Source organism: Leuresthes tenuis, unplaced genomic scaffold (genome assembly GCF_036924035.1).
Source record: "Leuresthes tenuis unplaced genomic scaffold, fLeuTen1.0.hap1 SCAF_5, whole genome shotgun sequence".
Lineage (NCBI taxonomy): Eukaryota > Metazoa > Chordata > Actinopteri > Atheriniformes > Atherinopsidae > Leuresthes > Leuresthes tenuis.
In genome coordinates this window covers 33,675,134-33,701,796 of record NW_027325359.1, presented here as the reverse complement: position 1 = coordinate 33,701,796, position 26,663 = coordinate 33,675,134, and the positions used below count along the sequence as shown (strand labels likewise).

Sequence of the window (26,663 nt, the reverse complement as noted above, 5' to 3'; positions counted from 1 at the left end):
TACAACCATAGGGGATGGTGTTCGAATCAAAGAGCTGGTTGAGCATGTTGTGATCCATTCACGCCTTCTCCAGGAAGCTTTGACATGATCAGTGGAGGTTATTGTCATCGTTTGGTCTTGTGTTGCCTTTGTAAAATTTCAATCTCACATGAGCGCGTCACAAGGTACAAAGGCCTTGTGGGCAGAGCATATGAATTCCTCCTTTCACAAAAGGAGAATCATTATGATCTAAATATGTTTTCATGTAGGGATCTTTGAGGTTCTTTGATTTACAAATAGGGCAAAACAAATGCAGTTGGATTTAGGGCAATTCAAATTTAGGGTTTGAGTCTCTTCAGTATATACTCAAATATGGAAGGCAAATTAGGTCAAACTATAAAGGGCTTGCTTTCCATGCAAAATGTGGCGGGATTCATGTCCTCATTCCTCAGAAATCTTTTAGGTGCTCTTCTGGTGAGAGGTCTAAATGGTGGTCTTATAAAGGCAGACCAACTAATATGCAAATTCAAATTTGTTTAAAAACTGAAAGCATGAAACACTACGGAATTCCTGTGTCTCACTAATCGGATGCAAGACTCTTCTTGATACATTCAACCAGTCTGAAAAACACACTGAGTAAAACCAACAAGCCACAATCGTGAGATCTATTCCTTTTGATGGATCGAGGAATAGATCTTTTGGTCAGAAATGGTCGTTGATTTGGAAGCACTAAGAAAAGACTGACATAGCTCCTGAACACATCATCTGATTTGCAAATAAGTGCCCATCAGGACCGGAGTTGACCCACTTGCATGGAAATGGATTAGCGTCAATTACCTTCAAAAAGCATAAATCAATGCAAATGACCCTAGGACGAGCACGGGGGGGTGGGGTGGGGCTGGGGGGGTGCTAGCGTTCCATGATATCTGCAGTCTCTACTCAACAATGAAAGGGGAATTAGCGCAAGTGGTAGAGCGCCTGCTTAACATGCGAGACATAGCGGGATGCCCGCATTCTCCAGGAAGCTTTAACTTGCTTGTGCTCTGTGGAGAAAGTCATTTACAGCTGATTGCGGCTAATATACAAGTCAAAGGTGGGTGTAAACTGAAAGCAAAAGTAATCTTTCAGAGCATGATTACCCTGAAGTCAGAAAACAAATTGTTCATGACACATTCAATCCCCCTAATGAACCTAATGTAAGCTAAAATAAAAATATTGCCACATAAGCATTGTTTGAAAAAGGCATTTGCACAAAGTGGAATCAGAAACAAGTGTTGACAACACTGCTTTAGATGGAAAGCCGACGAGAATGGGATTTGAACCCATGCGTGCAAAGCACAATGGATTAGCAGTCCATCGCCTTAACCACTCGGCCACCTCGTCCCCTCAACTGTTGTTTTGATGCTAAAAATTCGCGTCCTCAACAACAGCTGCTAAAATTTCAGTCTCACATTGCAGCCTCATTAGTAACGCAGGGCTGTGAAAGGAGGAAATCAATTCTCCCTTCCTTCACAAAAGGAAAAAAAAGGGGAATTAGCTCAAGTGGTAGAGCGCTCGCTTTGCATGTGAGAGGTAGCGGGATCGATGCCTGCATTCTCCAGGAATCCTTCCTTAGCTTCACATTTCAGTGGAGGAAATCATCAACATCTGTGGTGGTACAGCTGAAGTTGGCTTAGGGTTTTGCGATATCTGCATCGTGAGCCCTACAACCATAGGGGATGGTGTTCGAATCAAAGAGCTGGTTGAGCATGTTGTGATCCATTCACGCCTTCTCCAGGAAGCTTTGACATGATCAGTGGAGGTTATTGTCATTGTTTGGTCTTGTGTTGCCTTTGTAAAATTTCAATCTCACATGAGCGCGTCACAAGGTACAAAGGCCTTGTGGGCAGAGCATATGAATTCCTCCTTTCACAAAAGGAGAATCATTATGATCTAAATATGTTTTCATGTAGGGATCTTTGAGGTTCTTTGATTTACAAATAGGGCAAAACAAATGCAGTTGGATTTAGGGCAATTCAAATTTAGGGTTTCAGTCTCTTCAGTATATACTCAAATATGGAAGGCAAATTAGGTCAAACTATAAAGGGCTTGCTTTCCATGCAAAATGTGGCGGGATTCATGTCCTCATTCCTCAGAAATCTTTTAGGTGCTCTTCTGGTGAGAGGTCTAAATGGTGGTCTTATAAAGGCAGACCAACTAATATGCAAATTCAAATTTGTTTAAAAACTGAAAGCATGAAACACTACGGAATTCCTGTGTCTCACTAATCGGATGCAAGACTCTTCTTGATACATTCAACCAGTCTGAAAAACACACTGAGTAAAACCAACAAGCCACAATCGTGAGATCTATTCCTTTTGATGGATCGAGGAATAGATCTTTTGGTCAGAAATGGTCGTTGATTTGGAAGCACTAAGAAAAGACTGACATAGCTCCTGAACACATCATCTGATTTGCAAATAAGTGCCCATCAGGACCGGAGTTGACCCACTTGCATGGAAATGGATTAGCGTCAATTACCTTCAAAAAGCATAAATCAATGCAAATGACCCTAGGACGAGCACGGGGGGGTGGGGTGGGGCTGGGGGGGTGCTAGCGTTCCATGATATCTGCAGTCTCTACTCAACAATGAAAGGGGAATTAGCGCAAGTGGTAGAGCACCTGCTTAACATGCGAGACATAGCGGGATGCCCGCATTCTCCAGGAAGCTTTAACTTGCTTGTGCTCTGTGGAGAAAGTCATTTACAGCTGATTGCGGCTAATATACAAGTCAAAGGTGGGTGTAAACTGAAAGCAAAAGTAATCTTTCAGAGCATGATTACCCTGAAGTCAGAAAACAAATTGTTCATGACACATTCAATCCCCCTAATGAACCTAATGTAAGCTAAAATAAAAATATTGCCACATAAGCATTGTTTGAAAAAGGCATTTGCACAAAGTGGAATCAGAAACAAGTGTTGACAACACTGCTTTAGATGGAAAGCCGACGAGAATGGGATTTGAACCCATGCGTGCAAAGCACAATGGATTAGCAGTCCATCGCCTTAACCACTCGGCCACCTCGTCCCCTCAACTGTTGTTTTGATGCTAAAAATTCGCGTCCTCAACAACAGCTGCTAAAATTTCAGTCTCACATTGCAGCCTCATTAGTAACGCAGGGCTGTGAAAGGAGGAAATCAATTCTCCCTTCCTTCACAAAAGGAAAAAAAAGGGGAATTAGCTCAAGTGGTAGAGCGCTCGCTTTGCATGTGAGAGGTAGCGGGATCGATGCCTGCATTCTCCAGGAATCCTTCCTTAGCTTCCCATTTCAGTGGAGGAAATCATCAACATCTGTGGTGGTACAGCTGAAGTTGGCTTAGGGTTTTGCGATATCTGCATCGTGAGCCCTACAACCATAGGGGATGGTGTTCGAATCAAAGAGCTGGTTGAGCATGTTGTGATCCATTCACGCCTTCTCCAGGAAGCTTTGACATGATCAGTGGAGGTTATTGTCATTGTTTGGTCTTGTGTTGCCTTTGTAAAATTTCAATCTCACATGAACGCGTCACAAGGTACAAAGGCCTTGTGGGCAGAGCATATGAATTCCTCCTTTCACAAAAGGAGAATCATTATGATCTAAATATGTTTTCATGTAGGGATCTTTGAGGTTCTTTGATTTACAAATAGGGCAAAACAAATGCAGTTGGATTTAGGGCAATTCAAATTTAGGGTTTCAGTCTCTTCAGTATATACTCAAATATGGAAGGCAAATTAGGTCAAACTATAAAGGGCTTGCTTTCCATGCAAAATGTGGCGGGATTCATGTCCTCATTCCTCAGAAATCTTTTAGGTGCTCTTCTGGTGAGAGGTCTAAATGGTGGTCTTATAAAGGCAGACCAACTAATATGCAAATTCAAATTTGTTTAAAAACTGAAAGCATGAAACACTACGGAATTCCTGTGTCTCACTAATCGGATGCAAGACTCTTCTTGATACATTCAACCAGTCTGAAAAACACACTGAGTAAAACCAACAAGCCACAATCGTGAGATCTATTCCTTTTGATGGATCGAGGAATAGATCTTTTGGTCAGAAATGGTCGTTGATTTGGAAGCACTAAGAAAAGACTGACATAGCTCCTGAACACATCATCTGATTTGCAAATAAGTGCCCATCAGGACCGGAGTTGACCCACTTGCATGGAAATGGATTAGCGTCAATTACCTTCAAAAAGCATAAATCAATGCAAATGACCCTAGGACGAGCACGGGGGGGTGGGGTGGGGCTGGGGGGGTGCTAGCGTTCCATGATATCTGCAGTCTCTACTCAACAATGAAAGGGGAATTAGCGCAAGTGGTAGAGCACCTGCTTAACATGCGAGACATAGCGGGATGCCCGCATTCTCCAGGAAGCTTTAACTTGCTTGTGCTCTGTGGAGAAAGTCATTTACAGCTGATTGCGGCTAATATACAAGTCAAAGGTGGGTGTAAACTGAAAGCAAAAGTAATCTTTCAGAGCATGATTACCCTGAAGTCAGAAAACAAATTGTTCATGACACATTCAATCCCCCTAATGAACCTAATGTAAGCTAAAATAAAAATATTGCCACATAAGCATTGTTTGAAAAAGGCATTTGCACAAAGTGGAATCAGAAACAAGTGTTGACAACACTGCTTTAGATGGAAAGCCGACGAGAATGGGATTTGAACCCATGCGTGCAAAGCACAATGGATTAGCAGTCCATCGCCTTAACCACTCGGCCACCTCGTCCCCTCAACTGTTGTTTTGATGCTAAAAATTCGCGTCCTCAACAACAGCTGCTAAAATTTCAGTCTCACATTGCAGCCTCATTAGTAACGCAGGGCTGTGAAAGGAGGAAATCAATTCTCCCTTCCTTCACAAAAGGAAAAAAAAGGGGAATTAGCTCAAGTGGTAGAGCGCTCGCTTTGCATGTGAGAGGTAGCGGGATCGATGCCTGCATTCTCCAGGAATCCTTCCTTAGCTTCACATTTCAGTGGAGGAAATCATCAACATCTGTGGTGGTACAGCTGAAGTTGGCTTAGGGTTTTGCGATATCTGCATCGTGAGCCCTACAACCATAGGGGATGGTGTTCGAATCAAAGAGCTGGTTGAGCATGTTGTGATCCATTCACGCCTTCTCCAGGAAGCTTTGACATGATCAGTGGAGGTTATTGTCATCGTTTGGTCTTGTGTTGCCTTTGTAAAATTTCAATCTCACATGAGCGCGTCACAAGGTACAAAGGCCTTGTGGGCAGAGCATATGAATTCCTCCTTTCACAAAAGGAGAATCATTATGATCTAAATATGTTTTCATGTAGGGATCTTTGAGGTTCTTTGATTTACAAATAGGGCAAAACAAATGCAGTTGGATTTAGGGCAATTCAAATTTAGGGTTTGAGTCTCTTCAGTATATACTCAAATATGGAAGGCAAATTAGGTCAAACTATAAAGGGCTTGCTTTCCATGCAAAATGTGGCGGGATTCATGTCCTCATTCCTCAGAAATCTTTTAGGTGCTCTTCTGGTGAGAGGTCTAAATGGTGGTCTTATAAAGGCAGACCAACTAATATGCAAATTCAAATTTGTTTAAAAACTGAAAGCATGAAACACTACGGAATTCCTGTGTCTCACTAATCGGATGCAAGACTCTTCTTGATACATTCAACCAGTCTGAAAAACACACTGAGTAAAACCAACAAGCCACAATCGTGAGATCTATTCCTTTTGATGGATCGAGGAATAGATCTTTTGGTCAGAAATGGTCGTTGATTTGGAAGCACTAAGAAAAGACTGACATAGCTCCTGAACACATCATCTGATTTGCAAATAAGTGCCCATCAGGACCGGAGTTGACCCACTTGCATGGAAATGGATTAGCGTCAATTACCTTCAAAAAGCATAAATCAATGCAAATGACCCTAGGACGAGCACGGGGGGGTGGGGTGGGGCTGGGGGGGTGCTAGCGTTCCATGATATCTGCAGTCTCTACTCAACAATGAAAGGGGAATTAGCGCAAGTGGTAGAGCGCCTGCTTAACATGCGAGACATAGCGGGATGCCCGCATTCTCCAGGAAGCTTTAACTTGCTTGTGCTCTGTGGAGAAAGTCATTTACAGCTGATTGCGGCTAATATACAAGTCAAAGGTGGGTGTAAACTGAAAGCAAAAGTAATCTTTCAGAGCATGATTACCCTGAAGTCAGAAAACAAATTGTTCATGACACATTCAATCCCCCTAATGAACCTAATGTAAGCTAAAATAAAAATATTGCCACATAAGCATTGTTTGAAAAAGGCATTTGCACAAAGTGGAATCAGAAACAAGTGTTGACAACACTGCTTTAGATGGAAAGCCGACGAGAATGGGATTTGAACCCATGCGTGCAAAGCACAATGGATTAGCAGTCCATCGCCTTAACCACTCGGCCACCTCGTCCCCTCAACTGTTGTTTTGATGCTAAAAATTCGCGTCCTCAACAACAGCTGCTAAAATTTCAGTCTCACATTGCAGCCTCATTAGTAACGCAGGGCTGTGAAAGGAGGAAATCAATTCTCCCTTCCTTCACAAAAGGAAAAAAAAGGGGAATTAGCTCAAGTGGTAGAGCGCTCGCTTTGCATGTGAGAGGTAGCGGGATCGATGCCTGCATTCTCCAGGAATCCTTCCTTAGCTTCACATTTCAGTGGAGGAAATCATCAACATCTGTGGTGGTACAGCTGAAGTTGGCTTAGGGTTTTGCGATATCTGCATCGTGAGCCCTACAACCATAGGGGATGGTGTTCGAATCAAAGAGCTGGTTGAGCATGTTGTGATCCATTCACGCCTTCTCCAGGAAGCTTTGACATGATCAGTGGAGGTTATTGTCATCGTTTGGTCTTGTGTTGCCTTTGTAAAATTTCAATCTCACATGAGCGCGTCACAAGGTACAAAGGCCTTGTGGGCAGAGCATATGAATTCCTCCTTTCACAAAAGGAGAATCATTATGATCTAAATATGTTTTCATGTAGGGATCTTTGAGGTTCTTTGATTTACAAATAGGGCAAAACAAATGCAGTTGGATTTAGGGCAATTCAAATTTAGGGTTTCAGTCTCTTCAGTATATACTCAAATATGGAAGGCAAATTAGGTCAAACTATAAAGGGCTTGCTTTCCATGCAAAATGTGGCGGGATTCATGTCCTCATTCCTCAGAAATCTTTTAGGTGCTCTTCTGGTGAGAGGTCTAAATGGTGGTCTTATAAAGGCAGACCAACTAATATGCAAATTCAAATTTGTTTAAAAACTGAAAGCATGAAACACTACGGAATTCCTGTGTCTCACTAATCGGATGCAAGACTCTTCTTGATACATTCAACCAGTCTGAAAAACACACTGAGTAAAACCAACAAGCCACAATCGTGAGATCTATTCCTTTTGATGGATCGAGGAATAGATCTTTTGGTCAGAAATGGTCGTTGATTTGGAAGCACTAAGAAAAGACTGACATAGCTCCTGAACACATCATCTGATTTGCAAATAAGTGCCCATCAGGACCGGAGTTGACCCACTTGCATGGAAATGGATTAGCGTCAATTACCTTCAAAAAGCATAAATCAATGCAAATGACCCTAGGACGAGCACGGGGGGGTGGGGTGGGGCTGGGGGGGTGCTAGCGTTCCATGATATCTGCAGTCTCTACTCAACAATGAAAGGGGAATTAGCGCAAGTGGTAGAGCGCCTGCTTAACATGCGAGACATAGCGGGATGCCCGCATTCTCCAGGAAGCTTTAACTTGCTTGTGCTCTGTGGAGAAAGTCATTTACAGCTGATTGCGGCTAATATACAAGTCAAAGGTGGGTGTAAACTGAAAGCAAAAGTAATCTTTCAGAGCATGATTACCCTGAAGTCAGAAAACAAATTGTTCATGACACATTCAATCCCCCTAATGAACCTAATGTAAGCTAAAATAAAAATATTGCCACATAAGCATTGTTTGAAAAAGGCATTTGCACAAAGTGGAATCAGAAACAAGTGTTGACAACACTGCTTTAGATGGAAAGCCGACGAGAATGGGATTTGAACCCATGCGTGCAAAGCACAATGGATTAGCAGTCCATCGCCTTAACCACTCGGCCACCTCGTCCCCTCAACTGTTGTTTTGATGCTAAAAATTCGCGTCCTCAACAACAGCTGCTAAAATTTCAGTCTCACATTGCAGCCTCATTAGTAACGCAGGGCTGTGAAAGGAGGAAATCAATTCTCCCTTCCTTCACAAAAGGAAAAAAAAGGGGAATTAGCTCAAGTGGTAGAGCGCTCGCTTTGCATGTGAGAGGTAGCGGGATCGATGCCTGCATTCTCCAGGAATCCTTCCTTAGCTTCACATTTCAGTGGAGGAAATCATCAACATCTGTGGTGGTACAGCTGAAGTTGGCTTAGGGTTTTGCGATATCTGCATCGTGAGCCCTACAACCATAGGGGATGGTGTTCGAATCAAAGAGCTGGTTGAGCATGTTGTGATCCATTCACGCCTTCTCCAGGAAGCTTTGACATGATCAGTGGAGGTTATTGTCATCGTTTGGTCTTGTGTTGCCTTTGTAAAATTTCAATCTCACATGAGCGCGTCACAAGGTACAAAGGCCTTGTGGGCAGAGCATATGAATTCCTCCTTTCACAAAAGGAGAATCATTATGATCTAAATATGTTTTCATGTAGGGATCTTTGAGGTTCTTTGATTTACAAATAGGGCAAAACAAATGCAGTTGGATTTAGGGCAATTCAAATTTAGGGTTTGAGTCTCTTCAGTATATACTCAAATATGGAAGGCAAATTAGGTCAAACTATAAAGGGCTTGCTTTCCATGCAAAATGTGGCGGGATTCATGTCCTCATTCCTCAGAAATCTTTTAGGTGCTCTTCTGGTGAGAGGTCTAAATGGTGGTCTTATAAAGGCAGACCAACTAATATGCAAATTCAAATTTGTTTAAAAACTGAAAGCATGAAACACTACGGAATTCCTGTGTCTCACTAATCGGATGCAAGACTCTTCTTGATACATTCAACCAGTCTGAAAAACACACTGAGTAAAACCAACAAGCAAAAATCGTGAGATCTATTCCTTTTGATGGATCGAGGAATAGATCTTTTGGTCAGAAATGGTCGTTGATTTGGAAGCACTAAGAAAAGACTGACATAGCTCCTGAACACATCATCTGATTTGCAAATAAGTGCCCATCAGGACCGGAGTTGACCCACTTGCATGGAAATGGATTAGCGTCAATTACCTTCAAAAAGCATAAATCAATGCAAATGACCCTAGGACGAGCACGGGGGGGTGGGGTGGGGCTGGGGGGGTGCTAGCGTTCCATGATATCTGCAGTCTCTACTCAACAATGAAAGGGGAATTAGCGCAAGTGGTAGAGCGCCTGCTTAACATGCGAGACATAGCGGGATGCCCGCATTCTCCAGGAAGCTTTAACTTGCTTGTGCTCTGTGGAGAAAGTCATTTACAGCTGATTGCGGCTAATATACAAGTCAAAGGTGGGTGTAAACTGAAAGCAAAAGTAATCTTTCAGAGCATGATTACCCTGAAGTCAGAAAACAAATTGTTCATGACACATTCAATCCCCCTAATGAACCTAATGTAAGCTAAAATAAAAATATTGCCACATAAGCATTGTTTGAAAAAGGCATTTGCACAAAGTGGAATCAGAAACAAGTGTTGACAACACTGCTTTAGATGGAAAGCCGACGAGAATGGGATTTGAACCCATGCGTGCAAAGCACAATGGATTAGCAGTCCATCGCCTTAACCACTCGGCCACCTCGTCCCCTCAACTGTTGTTTTGATGCTAAAAATTCGCGTCCTCAACAACAGCTGCTAAAATTTCAGTCTCACATTGCAGCCTCATTAGTAACGCAGGGCTGTGAAAGGAGGAAATCAATTCTCCCTTCCTTCACAAAAGGAAAAAAAAGGGGAATTAGCTCAAGTGGTAGAGCGCTCGCTTTGCATGTGAGAGGTAGCGGGATCGATGCCTGCATTCTCCAGGAATCCTTCCTTAGCTTCACATTTCAGTGGAGGAAATCATCAACATCTGTGGTGGTACAGCTGAAGTTGGCTTAGGGTTTTGCGATATCTGCATCGTGAGCCCTACAACCATAGGGGATGGTGTTCGAATCAAAGAGCTGGTTGAGCATGTTGTGATCCATTCACGCCTTCTCCAGGAAGCTTTGACATGATCAGTGGAGGTTATTGTCATTGTTTGGTCTTGTGTTGCCTTTGTAAAATTTCAATCTCACATGAGCGCGTCACAAGGTACAAAGGCCTTGTGGGCAGAGCATATGAATTCCTCCTTTCACAAAAGGAGAATCATTATGATCTAAATATGTTTTCATGTAGGGATCTTTGAGGTTCTTTGATTTACAAATAGGGCAAAACAAATGCAGTTGGATTTAGGGCAATTCAAATTTAGGGTTTCAGTCTCTTCAGTATATACTCAAATATGGAAGGCAAATTAGGTCAAACTATAAAGGGCTTGCTTTCCATGCAAAATGTGGCGGGATTCATGTCCTCATTCCTCAGAAATCTTTTAGGTGCTCTTCTGGTGAGAGGTCTAAATGGTGGTCTTATAAAGGCAGACCAACTAATATGCAAATTCAAATTTGTTTAAAAACTGAAAGCATGAAACACTACGGAATTCCTGTGTCTCACTAATCGGATGCAAGACTCTTCTTGATACATTCAACCAGTCTGAAAAACACACTGAGTAAAACCAACAAGCCACAATCGTGAGATCTATTCCTTTTGATGGATCGAGGAATAGATCTTTTGGTCAGAAATGGTCGTTGATTTGGAAGCACTAAGAAAAGACTGACATAGCTCCTGAACACATCATCTGATTTGCAAATAAGTGCCCATCAGGACCGGAGTTGACCCACTTGCATGGAAATGGATTAGCGTCAATTACCTTCAAAAAGCATAAATCAATGCAAATGACCCTAGGACGAGCACGGGGGGGTGGGGTGGGGCTGGGGGGGTGCTAGCGTTCCATGATATCTGCAGTCTCTACTCAACAATGAAAGGGGAATTAGCGCAAGTGGTAGAGCACCTGCTTAACATGCGAGACATAGCGGGATGCCCGCATTCTCCAGGAAGCTTTAACTTGCTTGTGCTCTGTGGAGAAAGTCATTTACAGCTGATTGCGGCTAATATACAAGTCAAAGGTGGGTGTAAACTGAAAGCAAAAGTAATCTTTCAGAGCATGATTACCCTGAAGTCAGAAAACAAATTGTTCATGACACATTCAATCCCCCTAATGAACCTAATGTAAGCTAAAATAAAAATATTGCCACATAAGCATTGTTTGAAAAAGGCATTTGCACAAAGTGGAATCAGAAACAAGTGTTGACAACACTGCTTTAGATGGAAAGCCGACGAGAATGGGATTTGAACCCATGCGTGCAAAGCACAATGGATTAGCAGTCCATCGCCTTAACCACTCGGCCACCTCGTCCCCTCAACTGTTGTTTTGATGCTAAAAATTCGCGTCCTCCCTTCCTCAACAACAGCTGCTAAAATTTCAGTCTCACATTGCAGCCTCATTAGTAACGCAGGGCTGTGAAAGGAGGAAATCAATTCTCCCTTCCTTCACAAAAGGAAAAAAAAGGGGAATTAGCTCAAGTGGTAGAGCGCTCGCTTTGCATGTGAGAGGTAGCGGGATCGATGCCTGCATTCTCCAGGAATCCTTCCTTAGCTTCACATTTCAGTGGAGGAAATCATCAACATCTGTGGTGGTACAGCTGAAGTTGGCTTAGGGTTTTGCGATATCTGCATCGTGAGCCCTACAACCATAGGGGATGGTGTTCGAATCAAAGAGCTGGTTGAGCATGTTGTGATCCATTCACGCCTTCTCCAGGAAGCTTTGACATGATCAGTGGAGGTTATTGTCATTGTTTGGTCTTGTGTTGCCTTTGTAAAATTTCAATCTCACATGAGCGCGTCACAAGGTACAAAGGCCTTGTGGGCAGAGCATATGAATTCCTCCTTTCACAAAAGGAGAATCATTATGATCTAAATATGTTTTCATGTAGGGATCTTTGAGGTTCTTTGATTTACAAATAGGGCAAAACAAATGCAGTTGGATTTAGGGCAATTCAAATTTAGGGTTTCAGTCTCTTCAGTATATACTCAAATATGGAAGGCAAATTAGGTCAAACTATAAAGGGCTTGCTTTCCATGCAAAATGTGGCGGGATTCATGTCCTCATTCCTCAGAAATCTTTTAGGTGCTCTTCTGGTGAGAGGTCTAAATGGTGGTCTTATAAAGGCAGACCAACTAATATGCAAATTCAAATTTGTTTAAAAACTGAAAGCATGAAACACTACGGAATTCCTGTGTCTCACTAATCGGATGCAAGACTCTTCTTGATACATTCAACCAGTCTGAAAAACACACTGAGTAAAACCAACAAGCCACAATCGTGAGATCTATTCCTTTTGATGGATCGAGGAATAGATCTTTTGGTCAGAAATGGTCGTTGATTTGGAAGCACTAAGAAAAGACTGACATAGCTCCTGAACACATCATCTGATTTGCAAATAAGTGCCCATCAGGACCGGAGTTGACCCACTTGCATGGAAATGGATTAGCGTCAATTACCTTCAAAAAGCATAAATCAATGCAAATGACCCTAGGACGAGCACGGGGGGGTGGGGTGGGGCTGGGGGGGTGCTAGCGTTCCATGATATCTGCAGTCTCTACTCAACAATGAAAGGGGAATTAGCGCAAGTGGTAGAGCGCTCGCTTTGCATGTGAGAGGTAGCGGGATCGATGCCTGCATTCTCCAGGAATCCTTCCTTAGCTTCACATTTCAGTGGAGGAAATCATCAACATCTGTGGTGGTACAGCTGAAGTTGGCTTAGGGTTTTGCGATATCTGCATCGTGAGCCCTACAACCATAGGGGATGGTGTTCGAATCAAAGAGCTGGTTGAGCATGTTGTGATCCATTCACGCCTTCTCCAGGAAGCTTTGACATGATCAGTGGAGGTTATTGTCATTGTTTGGTCTTGTGTTGCCTTTGTAAAATTTCAATCTCACATGAGCGCGTCACAAGGTACAAAGGCCTTGTGGGCAGAGCATATGAATTCCTCCTTTCACAAAAGGAGAATCATTATGATCTAAATATGTTTTCATGTAGGGATCTTTGAGGTTCTTTGATTTACAAATAGGGCAAAACAAATGCAGTTGGATTTAGGGCAATTCAAATTTAGGGTTTCAGTCTCTTCAGTATATACTCAAATATGGAAGGCAAATTAGGTCAAACTATAAAGGGCTTGCTTTCCATGCAAAATGTGGCGGGATTCATGTCCTCATTCCTCAGAAATCTTTTAGGTGCTCTTCTGGTGAGAGGTCTAAATGGTGGTCTTATAAAGGCAGACCAACTAATATGCAAATTCAAATTTGTTTAAAAACTGAAAGCATGAAACACTACGGAATTCCTGTGTCTCACTAATCGGATGCAAGACTCTTCTTGATACATTCAACCAGTCTGAAAAACACACTGAGTAAAACCAACAAGCCACAATCGTGAGATCTATTCCTTTTGATGGATCGAGGAATAGATCTTTTGGTCAGAAATGGTCGTTGATTTGGAAGCACTAAGAAAAGACTGACATAGCTCCTGAACACATCATCTGATTTGCAAATAAGTGCCCATCAGGACCGGAGTTGACCCACTTGCATGGAAATGGATTAGCGTCAATTACCTTCAAAAAGCATAAATCAATGCAAATGACCCTAGGACGAGCACGGGGGGGTGGGGTGGGGCTGGGGGGGTGCTAGCGTTCCATGATATCTGCAGTCTCTACTCAACAATGAAAGGGGAATTAGCGCAAGTGGTAGAGCACCTGCTTAACATGCGAGACATAGCGGGATGCCCGCATTCTCCAGGAAGCTTTAACTTGCTTGTGCTCTGTGGAGAAAGTCATTTACAGCTGATTGCGGCTAATATACAAGTCAAAGGTGGGTGTAAACTGAAAGCAAAAGTAATCTTTCAGAGCATGATTACCCTGAAGTCAGAAAACAAATTGTTCATGACACATTCAATCCCCCTAATGAACCTAATGTAAGCTAAAATAAAAATATTGCCACATAAGCATTGTTTGAAAAAGGCATTTGCACAAAGTGGAATCAGAAACAAGTGTTGACAACACTGCTTTAGATGGAAAGCCGACGAGAATGGGATTTGAACCCATGCGTGCAAAGCACAATGGATTAGCAGTCCATCGCCTTAACCACTCGGCCACCTCGTCCCCTCAACTGTTGTTTTGATGCTAAAAATTCGCGTCCTCCCTTCCTCAACAACAGCTGCTAAAATTTCAGTCTCACATTGCAGCCTCATTAGTAACGCAGGGCTGTGAAAGGAGGAAATCAATTCTCCCTTCCTTCACAAAAGGAAAAAAAAGGGGAATTAGCTCAAGTGGTAGAGCGCTCGCTTTGCATGTGAGAGGTAGCGGGATCGATGCCTGCATTCTCCAGGAATCCTTCCTTAGCTTCACATTTCAGTGGAGGAAATCATCAACATCTGTGGTGGTACAGCTGAAGTTGGCTTAGGGTTTTGCGATATCTGCATCGTGAGCCCTACAACCATAGGGGATGGTGTTCGAATCAAAGAGCTGGTTGAGCATGTTGTGATCCATTCACGCCTTCTCCAGGAAGCTTTGACATGATCAGTGGAGGTTATTGTCATCGTTTGGTCTTGTGTTGCCTTTGTAAAATTTCAATCTCACATGAGCGCGTCACAAGGTACAAAGGCCTTGTGGGCAGAGCATATGAATTCCTCCTTTCACAAAAGGAGAATCATTATGATCTAAATATGTTTTCATGTAGGGATCTTTGAGGTTATTTGATTTACAAATAGGGCAAAACAAATGCAGTTGGATTTAGGGCAATTCAAATTTAGGGTTTCAGTCTCTTCAGTATATACTCAAATATGGAAGGCAAATTAGGTCAAACTATAAAGGGCTTGCTTTCCATGCAAAATGTGGCGGGATTCATGTCCTCATTCCTCAGAAATCTTTTAGGTGCTCTTCTGGTGAGAGGTCTAAATGGTGGTCTTATAAAGGCAGACCAACTAATATGCAAATTCAAATTTGTTTAAAAACTGAAAGCATGAAACACTACGGAATTCCTGTGTCTCACTAATCGGATGCAAGACTCTTCTTGATACATTCAACCAGTCTGAAAAACACACTGAGTAAAACCAACAAGCCACAATCGTGAGATCTATTCCTTTTGATGGATCGAGGAATAGATCTTTTGGTCAGAAATGGTCGTTGATTTGGAAGCACTAAGAAAAGACTGACATAGCTCCTGAACACATCATCTGATTTGCAAATAAGTGCCCATCAGGACCGGAGTTGACCCACTTGCATGGAAATGGATTAGCGTCAATTACCTTCAAAAAGCATAAATCAATGCAAATGACCCTAGGACGAGCACGGGGGGGTGGGGTGGGGCTGGGGGGGTGCTAGCGTTCCATGATATCTGCAGTCTCTACTCAACAATGAAAGGGGAATTAGCGCAAGTGGTAGAGCACCTGCTTAACATGCGAGACATAGCGGGATGCCCGCATTCTCCAGGAAGCTTTAACTTGCTTGTGCTCTGTGGAGAAAGTCATTTACAGCTGATTGCGGCTAATATACAAGTCAAAGGTGGGTGTAAACTGAAAGCAAAAGTAATCTTTCAGAGCATGATTACCCTGAAGTCAGAAAACAAATTGTTCATGACACATTCAATCCCCCTAATGAACCTAATGTAAGCTAAAATAAAAATATTGCCACATAAGCATTGTTTGAAAAAGGCATTTGCACAAAGTGGAATCAGAAACAAGTGTTGACAACACTGCTTTAGATGGAAAGCCGACGAGAATGGGATTTGAACCCATGCGTGCAAAGCACAATGGATTAGCAGTCCATCGCCTTAACCACTCGGCCACCTCGTCCCCTCAACTGTTGTTTTGATGCTAAAAATTCGCGTCCTCCCTTCCTCAACAACAGCTGCTAAAATTTCAGTCTCACATTGCAGCCTCATTAGTAACGCAGGGCTGTGAAAGGAGGAAATCAATTCTCCCTTCCTTCACAAAAGGAAAAAAAAGGGGAATTAGCTCAAGTGGTAGAGCGCTCGCTTTGCATGTGAGAGGTAGCGGGATCGATGCCTGCATTCTCCAGGAATCCTTCCTTAGCTTCACATTTCAGTGGAGGAAATCATCAACATCTGTGGTGGTACAGCTGAAGTTGGCTTAGGGTTTTGCGATATCTGCATCGTGAGCCCTACAACCATAGGGGATGGTGTTCGAATCAAAGAGCTGGTTGAGCATGTTGTGATCCATTCACGCCTTCTCCAGGAAGCTTTGACATGATCAGTGGAGGTTATTGTCATCGTTTGGTCTTGTGTTGCCTTTGTAAAATTTCAATCTCACATGAGCGCGTCACAAGGTACAAAGGCCTTGTGGGCAGAGCATATGAATTCCTCCTTTCACAAAAGGAGAATCATTATGATCTAAATATGTTTTCATGTAGGGATCTTTGAGGTTATTTGATTTACAAATAGGGCAAAACAAATGCAGTTGGATTTAGGGCAATTCAAATTTAGGGTTTGAGTCTCTTCAGTATATACTCAAATATGGAAGGCAAATTAGGTCAAACTATAAAGGGCTTGCTTTCCATGCAAAATGTGGCGGGATTCATGTCCTCATTCCTCAGAAATCTTTTAGGTGCTCTTCTGGTGAGAGGTCTAAATGGTGGTCTTATAAAGGCAGACCAACTAATATGCAAATTCAAATTTGTTTAAAAACTGAAAGCATGAAACACTACGGAATTCCTGTGTCTCACTAATCGGATGCAAGACTCTTCTTGATACATTCAACCAGTCTGAAAAACACACTGAGTAAAACCAACAAGCCACAATCGTGAGATCTATTCCTTTTGATGGATCGAGGAATAGATCTTTTGGTCAGAAATGGTCGTTGATTTGGAAGCACTAAGAAAAGACTGACATAGCTCCTGAACACATCATCTGATTTGCAAATAAGTGCCCATCAGGACCGGAGTTGACCCACTTGCATGGAAATGGATTAGCGTCAATTACCTTCAAAAAGCATAAATCAATGCAAATGACCCTAGGACGAGCACGGGGGGGTGGGGTGGGGCTGGGGGGGTGCTAGCGTTCCATGATATCTGCAGTCTCTACTCAACAATGAAAGGGGAATTAGCGCAAGTGGTAGAGCGCCTGCTTAACATGCGAGACATAGCGGGATGCCCGCATTCTCCAGGAAGCTTTAACTTGCTTGTGCTCTGTGGAGAAAGTCATTTACAGCTGATTGCGGCTAATATACAAGTCAAAGGTGGGTGTAAACTGAAAGCAAAAGTAATCTTTCAGAGCATGATTACCCTGAAGTCAGAAAACAAATTGTTCATGACACATTCAATCCCCCTAATGAACCTAATGTAAGCTAAAATAAAAATATTGCCACATAAGCATTGTTTGAAAAAGGCATTTGCACAAAGTGGAATCAGAAACAAGTGTTGACAACACTGCTTTAGATGGAAAGCTGACGAGAATGGGATTTGAACCCATGCGTGCAAAGCACAATGGATTAGCAGTCCATCGCCTTAACCACTCGGCCACCTCGTCCCCTCAACTGTTGTTTTGATGCTAAAAATTCGCGTCCTCAACAACAGCTGCTAAAATTTCAGTCTCACATTGCAGCCTCATTAGTAACGCAGGGCTGTGAAAGGAGGAAATCAATTCTCCCTTCCTTCACAAAAGGAAAAAAAAGGGGAATTAGCTCAAGTGGTAGAGCGCTCGCTTTGCATGTGAGAGGTAGCGGGATCGATGCCTGCATTCTCCAGGAATCCTTCCTTAGCTTCACATTTCAGTGGAGGAAATCATCAACATCTGTGGTGGTACAGCTGAAGTTGGCTTAGGGTTTTGCGATATCTGCATCGTGAGCCCTACAACCATAGGGGATGGTGTTCGAATCAAAGAGCTGGTTGAGCATGTTGTGATCCATTCACGCCTTCTCCAGGAAGCTTTGACATGATCAGTGGAGGTTATTGTCATTGTTTGGTCTTGTGTTGCCTTTGTAAAATTTCAATCTCACATGAGCGCGTCACAAGGTACAAAGGCCTTGTGGGCAGAGCATATGAATTCCTCCTTTCACAAAAGGAGAATCATTATGATCTAAATATGTTTTCATGTAGGGATCTTTGAGGTTCTTTGATTTACAAATAGGGCAAAACAAATGCAGTTGGATTTAGGGCAATTCAAATTTAGGGTTTCAGTCTCTTCAGTATATACTCAAATATGGAAGGCAAATTAGGTCAAACTATAAAGGGCTTGCTTTCCATGCAAAATGTGGCGGGATTCATGTCCTCATTCCTCAGAAATCTTTTAGGTGCTCTTCTGGTGAGAGGTCTAAATGGTGGTCTTATAAAGGCAGACCAACTAATATGCAAATTCAAATTTGTTTAAAAACTGAAAGCATGAAACACTACGGAATTCCTGTGTCTCACTAATCGGATGCAAGACTCTTCTTGATACATTCAACCAGTCTGAAAAACACACTGAGTAAAACCAACAAGCAAAAATCGTGAGATCTATTCCTTTTGATGGATCGAGGAATAGATCTTTTGGTCAGAAATGGTCGTTGATTTGGAAGCACTAAGAAAAGACTGACATAGCTCCTGAACACATCATCTGATTTGCAAATAAGTGCCCATCAGGACCGGAGTTGACCCACTTGCATGGAAATGGATTAGCGTCAATTACCTTCAAAAAGCATAAATCAATGCAAATGACCCTAGGACGAGCACGGGGGGGTGGGGTGGGGCTGGGGGGGTGCTAGCGTTCCATGATATCTGCAGTCTCTACTCAACAATGAAAGGGGAATTAGCGCAAGTGGTAGAGCGCCTGCTTAACATGCGAGACATAGCGGGATGCCCGCATTCTCCAGGAAGCTTTAACTTGCTTGTGCTCTGTGGAGAAAGTCATTTACAGCTGATTGCGGCTAATATACAAGTCAAAGGTGGGTGTAAACTGAAAGCAAAAGTAATCTTTCAGAGCATGATTACCCTGAAGTCAGAAAACAAATTGTTCATGACACATTCAATCCCCCTAATGAACCTAATGTAAGCTAAAATAAAAATATTGCCACATAAGCATTGTTTGAAAAAGGCATTTGCACAAAGTGGAATCAGAAACAAGTGTTGACAACACTGCTTTAGATGGAAAGCCGACGAGAATGGGATTTGAACCCATGCGTGCAAAGCACAATGGATTAGCAGTCCATCGCCTTAACCACTCGGCCACCTCGTCCCCTCAACTGTTGTTTTGATGCTAAAAATTCGCGTCCTCAACAACAGCTGCTAAAATTTCAGTCTCACATTGCAGCCTCATTAGTAACGCAGGGCTGTGAAAGGAGGAAATCAATTCTCCCTTCCTTCACAAAAGGAAAAAAAAGGGGAATTAGCTCAAGTGGTAGAGCGCTCGCTTTGCATGTGAGAGGTAGCGGGATCGATGCCTGCATTCTCCAGGAATCCTTCCTTAGCTTCACATTTCAGTGGAGGAAATCATCAACATCTGTGGTGGTACAGCTGAAGTTGGCTTAGGGTTTTGCGATATCTGCATCGTGAGCCCTACAACCATAGGGGATGGTGTTCGAATCAAAGAGCTGGTTGAGCATGTTGTGATCCATTCACGCCTTCTCCAGGAAGCTTTGACATGATCAGTGGAGGTTATTGTCATTGTTTGGTCTTGTGTTGCCTTTGTAAAATTTCAATCTCACATGAACGCGTCACAAGGTACAAAGGCCTTGTGGGCAGAGCATATGAATTCCTCCTTTCACAAAAGGAGAATCATTATGATCTAAATATGTTTTCATGTAGGGATCTTTGAGGTTCTTTGATTTACAAATAGGGCAAAACAAATGCAGTTGGATTTAGGGCAATTCAAATTTAGGGTTTCAGTCTCTTCAGTATATACTCAAATATGGAAGGCAAATTAGGTCAAACTATAAAGGGCTTGCTTTCCATGCAAAATGTGGCGGGATTCATGTCCTCATTCCTCAGAAATCTTTTAGGTGCTCTTCTGGTGAGAGGTCTAAATGGTGGTCTTATAAAGGCAGACCAACTAATATGCAAATTCAAATTTGTTTAAAAACTGAAAGCATGAAACACTACGGAATTCCTGTGTCTCCCTAATCGGATGCAAGACTCTTCTTGATACATTCAACCAGTCTGAAAAACACACTGAGTAAAACCAACAAGCCACAATCGTGAGATCTATTCCTTTTGATGGATCGAGGAATAGATCTTTTGGTCAGAAATGGTCGTTGATTTGGAAGCACTAAGAAAAGACTGACATAGCTCCTGAACACATCATCTGATTTGCAAATAAGTGCCCATCAGGACCGGAGTTGACCCACTTGCATGGAAATGGATTAGCGTCAATTACCTTCAAAAAGCATAAATCAATGCAAATGACCCTAGGACGAGCACGGGGGGGTGGGGTGGGGCTGGGGGGGTGCTAGCGTTCCATGATATCTGCAGTCTCTACTCAACAATGAAAGGGGAATTAGCGCAAGTGGTAGAGCGCCTGCTTAACATGCGAGACATAGCGGGATGCCCGCATTCTCCAGGAAGCTTTAACTTGCTTGTGCTCTGTGGAGAAAGTCATTTACAGCTGATTGCGGCTAATATACAAGTCAAAGGTGGGTGTAAACTGAAAGCAAAAGTAATCTTTCAGAGCATGATTACCCTGAAGTCAGAAAACAAATTGTTCATGACACATTCAATCCCCCTAATGAACCTAATGTAAGCTAAAATAAAAATATTGCCACATAAGCATTGTTTGAAAAAGGCATTTGCACAAAGTGGAATCAGAAACAAGTGTTGACAACACTGCTTTAGATGGAAAGCCGACGAGAATGGGATTTGAACCCATGCGTGCAAAGCACAATGGATTAGCAGTCCATCGCCTTAACCACTCGGCCACCTCGTCCCCTCAACTGTTGTTTTGATGCAAAAAATTCGCGTCCTCAACAACAGCTGCTAAAATTTCAGTCTCACATTGCAGCCTCATTAGTAACGCAGGGCTGTGAAAGGAGGAAATCAATTCTCCCTTCCTTCACAAAAGGAAAAAAAAGGGGAATTAGCTCAAGTGGTAGAGCGCTCGCTTTGCATGTGAGAGGTAGCGGGATCGATGCCTGCATTCTCCAGGAATCCTTCCTTAGCTTCACATTTCAGTGGAGGAAATCATCAACATCTGTGGTGGTACAGCTGAAGTTGGCTTAGGGTTTTGCGATATCTGCATCGTGAGCCCTACAACCATAGGGGATGGTGTTCGAATCAAAGAGCTGGTTGAGCATGTTGTGATCCATTCACGCCTTCTCCAGGAAGCTTTGACATGATCAGTGGAGGTTATTGTCATTGTTTGGTCTTGTGTTGCCTTTGTAAAATTTCAATCTCACATGAACGCGTCACAAGGTACAAAGGCCTTGTGGGCAGAGCATATGAATTCCTCCTTTCACAAAAGGAGAATCATTATGATCTAAATATGTTTTCATGTAGGGATCTTTGAGGTTCTTTGATTTACAAATAGGGCAAAACAAATGCAGTTGGATTTAGGGCAATTCAAATTTAGGGTTTCAGTCTCTTCAGTATATACTCAAATATGGAAGGCAAATTAGGTCAAACTATAAAGGGCTTGCTTTCCATGCAAAATGTGGCGGGATTCATGTCCTCATTCCTCAGAAATCTTTTAGGTGCTCTTCTGGTGAGAGGTCTAAATGGTGGTCTTATAAAGGCAGACCAACTAATATGCAAATTCAAATTTGTTTAAAAACTGAAAGCATGAAACACTACGGAATTCCTGTGTCTCACTAATCGGATGCAAGACTCTTCTTGATACATTCAACCAGTCTGAAAAACACACTGAGTAAAACCAACAAGCCACAATCGTGAGATCTATTCCTTTTGATGGATCGAGGAATAGATCTTTTGGTCAGAAATGGTCGTTGATTTGGAAGCACTAAGAAAAGACTGACATAGCTCCTGAACACATCATCTGATTTGCAAATAAGTGCCCATCAGGACCGGAGTTGACCCACTTGCATGGAAATGGATTAGCGTCAATTACCTTCAAAAAGCATAAATCAATGCAAATGACCCTAGGACGAGCACGGGGGGGTGGGGTGGGGCTGGGGGGGTGCTAGCGTTCCATGATATCTGCAGTCTCTACTCAACAATGAAAGGGGAATTAGCGCAAGTGGTAGAGCACCTGCTTAACATGCGAGACATAGCGGGATGCCCGCATTCTCCAGGAAGCTTTAACTTGCTTGTGCTCTGTGGAGAAAGTCATTTACAGCTGATTGCGGCTAATATACAAGTCAAAGGTGGGTGTAAACTGAAAGCAAAAGTAATCTTTCAGAGCATGATTACCCTGAAGTCAGAAAACAAATTGTTCATGACACATTCAATCCCCCTAATGAACCTAAAATAAAAATATTGCCACATAAGCATTGTTTGAAAAATGCATTTGCACAAAGTGGAATCAGAAACAAGTGTTGACAACACTGCTTTAGATGGAAAGCCGACGAGAATGGGATTTGAACCCATGCGTGCAAAGCACAATGGATTAGCAGTCCATCGCCTTAACCACTCGGCCACCTCGTCCCCTCAACTGTTGTTTTGATGCTAAAAATTCGCGTCCTCAACAACAGCTGCTAAAATTTCAGTCTCACATTGCAGCCTCATTAGTAACGCAGGGCTGTGAAAGGAGGAAATCAATTCTCCCTTCCTTCACAAAAGGAAAAAAAGGGGAATTAGCTCAAGTGGTAGAGCGCTCGCTTTGCATGTGAGAGGTAGCGGGATCGATGCCTGCATTCTCCAGGAATCCTTCCTTAGCTTCACATTTCAGTGGAGGAAATCATCAACATCTGTGGTGGTACAGCTGAAGTTGGCTTAGGGTTTTGCGATATCTGCATCGTGAGCCCTACAACCATAGGGGATGGTGTTCGAATCAAAGAGCTGGTTGAGCATGTTGTGATCCATTCACGCCTTCTCCAGGAAGCTTTGACATGATCAGTGGAGGTTATTGTCATCGTTTGGTCTTGTGTTGCCTTTGTAAAATTTCAATCTCACATGAACGCGTCACAAGGTACAAAGGCCTTGTGGGCAGAGCATATGAATTCCTCCTTTCACAAAAGGAGAATCATTATGATCTAAATATGTTTTCATGTAGGGATCTTTGAGGTTCTTTGATTTACAAATAGGGCAAAACAAATGCAGTTGGATTTAGGGCAATTCAAATTTAGGGTTTCAGTCTCTTCAGTATATACTCAAATATGGAAGGCAAATTAGGTCAAACTATAAAGGGCTTGCTTTCCATGCAAAATGTGGCGGGATTCATGTCCTCATTCCTCAGAAATCTTTTAGGTGCTCTTCTGGTGAGAGGTCTAAATGGTGGTCTTATAAAGGCAGACCAACTAATATGCAAATTCAAATTTGTTTAAAAACTGAAAGCATGAAACACTACGGAATTCCTGTGTCTCACTAATCGGATGCAAGACTCTTCTTGATACATTCAACCAGTCTGAAAAACACACTGAGTAAAACCAACAAGCCACAATCGTGAGATCTATTCCTTTTGATGGATCGAGGAATAGATCTTTTGGTCAGAAATGGTCGTTGATTTGGAAGCACTAAGAAAAGACTGACATAGCTCCTGAACACATCATCTGATTTGCAAATAAGTGCCCATCAGGACCGGAGTTGACCCACTTGCATGGAAATGGATTAGCGTCAATTACCTTCAAAAAGCATAAATCAATGCAAATGACCCTAGGACGAGCACGGGGGGGTGGGGTGGGGCTGGGGGGGTGCTAGCGTTCCATGATATCTGCAGTCTCTACTCAACAATGAAAGGGGAATTAGCGCAAGTGGTAGAGCGCCTGCTTAACATGCGAGACATAGCGGGATGCCCGCATTCTCCAGGAAGCTTTAACTTGCTTGTGCTCTGTGGAGAAAGTCATTTACAGCTGATTGCGGCTAATATACAAGTCAAAGGTGGGTGTAAACTGAAAGCAAAAGTAATCTTTCAGAGCATGATTACCCTGAAGTCAGAAAACAAATTGTTCATGACACATTCAATCCCCCTAATGAACCTAATGTAAGCTAAAATAAAAATATTGCCACATAAGCATTGTTTGAAAAAGGCATTTGCACAAAGTGGAATCAGAAACAAGTGTTGACAACACTGCTTTAGATGGAAAGCCGACGAGAATGGGATTTGAACCCATGCGTGCAAAGCACAATGGATTAGCAGTCCATCGCCTTAACCACTCGGCCACCTCGTCCCCTCAACTGTTGTTTTGATGCAAAAAATTCGCGTCCTCAACAACAGCTGCTAAAATTTCAGTCTCACATTGCAGCCTCATTAGTAACGCAGGGCTGTGAAAGGAGGAAATCAATTCTCCCTTCCTTCACAAAAGGAAAAAAAAGGGGAATTAGCTCAAGTGGTAGAGCGCTCGCTTTGCATGTGAGAGGTAGCGGGATCGATGCCTGCATTCTCCAGGAATCCTTCCTTAGCTTCACATTTCAGTGGAGGAAATCATCAACATCTGTGGTGGTACAGCTGAAGTTGGCTTAGGGTTTTGCGATATCTGCATCGTGAGCCCTACAACCATAGGGGATGGTGTTCGAATCAAAGAGCTGGTTGAGCATGTTGTGATCCATTCACGCCTTCTCCAGGAAGCTTTGACATGATCAGTGGAGGTTATTGTCATCGTTTGGTCTTGTGTTGCCTTTGTAAAATTTCAATCTCACATGAGCGCGTCACAAGGTACAAAGGCCTTGTGGGCAGAGCATATGAATTCCTCCTTTCACAAAAGGAGAATCATTATGATCTAAATATGTTTTCATGTAGGGATCTTTGAGGTTCTTTGATTTACAAATAGGGCAAAACAAATGCAGTTGGATTTAGGGCAATTCAAATTTAGGGTTTCAGTCTCTTCAGTATATACTCAAATATGGAAGGCAAATTAGGTCAAACTATAAAGGGCTTGCTTTCCATGCAAAATGTGGCGGGATTCATGTCCTCATTCCTCAGAAATCTTTTAGGTGCTCTTCTGGTGAGAGGTCTAAATGGTGGTCTTATAAAGGCAGACCAACTAATATGCAAATTCAAATTTGTTTAAAAACTGAAAGCATGAAACACTACGGAATTCCTGTGTCTCACTAATCGGATGCAAGACTCTTCTTGATATATTCAACCAGTCTGAAAAACACACTGAGTAAAACCAACAAGCCAAAATCGTGAGATCTATTCCTTTTGATGGATCGAGGAATAGATCTTTTGGTCAGAAATGGTCGTTGATTTGGAAGCACTAAGAAAAGACTGACATAGCTCCTGAACACATCATCTGATTTGCAAATAAGTGCCCATCAGGACCGGAGTTGACCCACTTGCATGGAAATGGATTAGCGTCAATTACCTTCAAAAAGCATAAATCAATGCAAATGACCCTAGGACGAGCACGGGGGGGTGGGGTGGGGTGGGGCTGGGGGGGTGCTAGCGTTCCATGATATCTGCAGTCTCTACTCAACAATGAAAGGGGAATTAGCGCAAGTGGTAGAGCGCCTGCTTAACATGCGAGACATAGCGGGATGCCCGCATTCTCCAGGAAGCTTTAACTTGCTTGTGCTCTGTGGAGAAAGTCATTTACAGCTGATTGCGGCTAATATACAAGTCAAAGGTGGGTGTAAACTGAAAGCAAAAGTAATCTTTCAGAGCATGATTACCCTGAAGTCAGAAAACAAATTGTTCATGACACATTCAATCCCCCTAATGAACCTAATGTAAGCTAAAATAAAAAATATTGCCACATAAGCATTGTTTGAAAAATGCATTTGCACAAAGTGGAATGAGAAACAAGTGTTGACAACACTGCTTTAGATGGAAAGCCGACGAGAATGGGATTTGAACACAAGCGTGCAAAGCACAATGGATTAGCAGTCCATCGCCTTAACCAGTCGGCCAAAAATGGGGCAAAACGCACTGTCACGGTGGGGGAAGGAAGGAAGAAGAACAAGGAAAGAGGGGGAAAGAAAAGGAGAAAAAAAAAGGAGAATTTTGGCTTCATTCTGATGTCGTTCTCCCTAATGGTCAGCAGAGGGCGCTGTTGGAGATATGTTGAATCATTGGCTGATGTCAGGTGCCCTTAACTCAGAATTAATCAGAATCACAATACTTTATCAATCCTACAAGAGGAAATTATTTTGCCACAGCAGCAGATGATAAAAAAGCAAATACTATTCCAACTGCCTCAGCCATTTAAAGTTGATCACCATCTCCTTGGTCTTATTCACATTCAGGAGCAGTTGATTTTGTTTCAATTCACTTGAATTCAATTTTTATTTGTAGTGGCCAAATCATAATCTCAATCATTATCTCAAGGCACCTTGCAGTAAAGTCAAGACCTTACATATATACCATTATCCATATAACATTATAGAAAGAGAAAAGAGATCAGAGTATAGGTAGTTGTCCATGAGAGAACTTGCAGGTGGAATGATTCAGAGTGGTACTAGAAATCAGAGGTTAATAATAACTAGAAGATTTCTGAAGAAATTTTGATGGGTGCCAAGCTGCTGCCCGTC

General features: G+C 42.6%; 14 non-coding genes across 14 annotated transcripts; all 14 read right to left on the bottom strand.

Annotated features, from left to right (window-relative positions):
• Positions 1-1,280: 1,280 nt before the first annotated feature.
• Positions 1,281-1,362, bottom strand: trnas-gcu (transfer RNA serine (anticodon GCU)). The gene has a single exon. It is a non-coding gene; the product is annotated as a tRNA-Ser (tRNA).
• Positions 1,363-2,963: 1,601 nt separating this feature from the next.
• Positions 2,964-3,045, bottom strand: trnas-gcu (transfer RNA serine (anticodon GCU)). The gene has a single exon. It is a non-coding gene; the product is annotated as a tRNA-Ser (tRNA).
• A 1,601-nt stretch (positions 3,046-4,646) lies between these two features.
• Positions 4,647-4,728, bottom strand: trnas-gcu (transfer RNA serine (anticodon GCU)). Its single transcript has one exon. It is a non-coding gene; the product is annotated as a tRNA-Ser (tRNA).
• A 1,601-nt stretch (positions 4,729-6,329) lies between these two features.
• Positions 6,330-6,411, bottom strand: trnas-gcu (transfer RNA serine (anticodon GCU)). The gene has a single exon. It is a non-coding gene; the product is annotated as a tRNA-Ser (tRNA).
• Positions 6,412-8,012: 1,601 nt separating this feature from the next.
• Positions 8,013-8,094, bottom strand: trnas-gcu (transfer RNA serine (anticodon GCU)). Its single transcript has one exon. It is a non-coding gene; the product is annotated as a tRNA-Ser (tRNA).
• Positions 8,095-9,695: 1,601 nt separating this feature from the next.
• Positions 9,696-9,777, bottom strand: trnas-gcu (transfer RNA serine (anticodon GCU)). The gene has a single exon. It is a non-coding gene; the product is annotated as a tRNA-Ser (tRNA).
• A 1,601-nt stretch (positions 9,778-11,378) lies between these two features.
• Positions 11,379-11,460, bottom strand: trnas-gcu (transfer RNA serine (anticodon GCU)). The gene has a single exon. It is a non-coding gene; the product is annotated as a tRNA-Ser (tRNA).
• A 2,716-nt stretch (positions 11,461-14,176) lies between these two features.
• Positions 14,177-14,258, bottom strand: trnas-gcu (transfer RNA serine (anticodon GCU)). The gene has a single exon. It is a non-coding gene; the product is annotated as a tRNA-Ser (tRNA).
• Positions 14,259-15,867: 1,609 nt separating this feature from the next.
• trnas-gcu (transfer RNA serine (anticodon GCU)) lies at positions 15,868-15,949 on the bottom strand. Its single transcript has one exon. It is a non-coding gene; the product is annotated as a tRNA-Ser (tRNA).
• A 1,609-nt stretch (positions 15,950-17,558) lies between these two features.
• trnas-gcu (transfer RNA serine (anticodon GCU)) lies at positions 17,559-17,640 on the bottom strand. Its single transcript has one exon. It is a non-coding gene; the product is annotated as a tRNA-Ser (tRNA).
• A 1,601-nt stretch (positions 17,641-19,241) lies between these two features.
• On the bottom strand, positions 19,242-19,323 carry trnas-gcu (transfer RNA serine (anticodon GCU)). Its single transcript has one exon. It is a non-coding gene; the product is annotated as a tRNA-Ser (tRNA).
• A 1,601-nt stretch (positions 19,324-20,924) lies between these two features.
• trnas-gcu (transfer RNA serine (anticodon GCU)) lies at positions 20,925-21,006 on the bottom strand. The gene has a single exon. It is a non-coding gene; the product is annotated as a tRNA-Ser (tRNA).
• A 1,591-nt stretch (positions 21,007-22,597) lies between these two features.
• On the bottom strand, positions 22,598-22,679 carry trnas-gcu (transfer RNA serine (anticodon GCU)). Its single transcript has one exon. It is a non-coding gene; the product is annotated as a tRNA-Ser (tRNA).
• Positions 22,680-24,279: 1,600 nt separating this feature from the next.
• On the bottom strand, positions 24,280-24,361 carry trnas-gcu (transfer RNA serine (anticodon GCU)). The gene has a single exon. It is a non-coding gene; the product is annotated as a tRNA-Ser (tRNA).
• Positions 24,362-26,663: the final 2,302 nt, after the last annotated feature.